Genomic DNA, 3,005 nt, shown 5'->3' on the forward strand with positions numbered 1-3,005 from the left:
CAATACAGAGAAAACCCTACAAAAATTTTGAAAAACAATAGAAGACCAAAATGACAAAATAAGTGAAAAATTAGCAATGATACAATATCTACAGATAGAAATCCAGAAGATTAGCACTAAATTTTCAGAAATAGATAACACATTGAATGGAAAAAGGAGTAGAATTTAATCAATGGAAGATAGACTTAGTGAAATTGAAGACAAATACCTCAATACTTCTTTGTAAAGGAATCAATCAGAAAAAAAGACCAAAGCAAAATCAAGAAAGCCTAAGGTTCATGAGGGATACCATCAAAAGGAATAATCTACATATAATTGAAATTCCAAAACAAGAAGAGACAAATAAAAGCACGGAAAAAATTGTCAATGATTTGTTGGAAGAAAATTTTCCTGGTATAATGAAAGATGAGAATATATCCATTCAAGTAGTCCAATGAACTACAAACAGGATAGACCCCAAAAGAAAATCTCCAAGACACATCATCATCACACTCACCAAAACCAAAGACAACGAAAGAATCCTGAAAGCAGCTCAATAAAACTGAAAAGTTACCTATGGGGGAAGCCAGTAAGACTAAGTTCAGCTTTCTTGGCAGAAGCCATACAGGTGACAAGATAATGGTATGTTATATATAAAACCCTGAAAGAGAAAAATTTCCAAACAAAAATTATATACTCAGCAAAACTGTCCCTCAGAAATGATGGTGAAATTAAGACATGTCCAGATAAGCAGAAATTAGGGGAATTTGTTAAAACCAGACCAACTTTACAAGGGATGCTAAAGGGAGTAGTACTTTGGACAAAGCATCAACAACAGCAACTAACCATTAACACACATGATGACATAACCCAGAAACCAACCCAGTTATAGAAGTATCCAAAGTAGATAAGCCTACAAGATTGTAAACAGGGAAACAGAGACATCAATTGGCAAATAAGGACAATTACAAACCCAAAAGAGGGGAAAAAAAAATGTGTAGTTACAGAACTTCTAAATGATAGAAGTCAAGACAACTACAAGATAGAATGGACTGTTCTAAACTTGGGAAAAAAAAAATTATAAATCAGAGGGTAACCTGAAAGAAAAATGATAAACCTTTACATCAAAATAAAAAAGAAGACCAGAACAAATATTTATCACATAATAAAATGGTAGCAATGAAGGAATTGATAACATGATTCATAAACAAAACAAGGTCAGCACAAAAAATTATATGGAACAAAGAAATCAGCACTATGAAAAAGTACATAACAAAATGACAGCAACACATTCAAACTTGTCAATAATTACATATCTGAAAAGGGACTTATCTCTAAAAGTTATAGAAAAATCCAACACCTCAACAACAAAAAAGATTAACAATCTAATTTAAAAAAAAGGGCAGAAGTCATGAATAGACATTTCATCAAAGAGCATATTTAGGCAACCAGCAAATACATGAAGAAATGCTCATGATTATTAGCCATCAGAAAGATGCAAATCAAAACAACAATGGGATACCATCTCACCCAAGCACTACTTACAAAGTTCAACAAGACAGAAAATAAAAAATGCTAGTGAAGTTGTGGAGAGATTGAGACTCTCATACACTGCTGGTGGGACTGTCAAATGATATAACCACTGTGGAAAACAGTATCACAATTCCTTAAAAATCTGGAATTAGAAATACCATTTAACCCAGCTATCCCATTACTAGGTATATATCTTAAAGAAATGAAAGCCAGGACAAGAATAGATATATGCACACCCATGTCTTTAATAGCCTATAAATAGACTATCAAACATTGCCCAGAATGTGCAGGAGATAGAAGAGAAGCTAGATGATTGCGACTGTTTAAAAATTAAATTATTATGTGCATAGAAAGACATCATCAAAAGGGTAAAAAAAAAACTAAAAATTGGGAGAAAATATATGCCTATGACATATCTGATAAAGGACTTATCTCCAAAATCTATAGAAAACTACAACACCTCAACACCAACAACACAAATAACCCAATTCACAAATAGGCAAAAAACTTGAACAGGCACTTCACCAAAGAAGATATACAGGCAGCCAACAAATGTATGAGAAATTGCTCATGATCATTAGTCATTAGAGAGCTGAAAATCAAAACAATAATGAGATATCATCTCACCCCAGCAATAATAGCAAAGTTCAACAGGTCAGAAAATAAATGCTGGCAAGGTTGTGGAGAGATTGGAACTTTTGTGCACTGCTAGTAAGATTGTAAAATGGTACAACCATTGTGGCAAGCGGTATAGCATTTCCTTAAAAAACTGCAAATAGAAGTACCATTGAACCCAGCAATTCCATTACTAGGAATATATCCTAAAGAGGTGAGAGACAGAGCATGAACAGACATATGTACATCTATGTTCATTGCAGCACAATTCACCATAGTAAAGAGATGGAAACAGCCTAAATGTCCATCAACAGATGAGTGAATAACCAAATTATGGCAAATGCATACAATGGAATACTAGGCTACATTAAAGAACAATGAAGGATACATGAATTATCTTACAGTGTGGATGAACCTGGAGGACATTATACTGAGTGAAAAAAAGTCAATCACAGAAAGACAAGTACTATATGAGACTATTACTATAAAAAGACAGAGAATGGTTTGTTTGGGAAAGGGAACTCACTTAGTAGGTTACTGGGATGGGGAGGGAAGGGAAGGGATTAATTTCAAGTTAGTTGAGGCCTACACACTGACATGGGTAGGGGAAGGGATATACTGGCAGGATCTATGACCACCATGATAACATTAGGAGATGGGAGGACATCAAATTGTGCACATAGGAGATAGACGACAGATAGACCAACCAATGTGTCCACAACACTGCATTGCCATCAACACCAAACATCAGGATACAGATCCACACATCAACACCTGAGATGATCAGATGGGGGTCAGTGAACAGAAGTATACTCTAGACCAAGGATAGATTCAGCTGAGGCTAATCTTGCACAGACACCAGTGATACAAAATACCTG

This window comes from Orycteropus afer, unplaced genomic scaffold, assembly GCF_000298275.1.
Source record: "Orycteropus afer afer isolate SDZICR_OR568_19922 unplaced genomic scaffold, OryAfe1.0 scaffold00621, whole genome shotgun sequence".
Lineage (NCBI taxonomy): Eukaryota > Metazoa > Chordata > Mammalia > Tubulidentata > Orycteropodidae > Orycteropus > Orycteropus afer.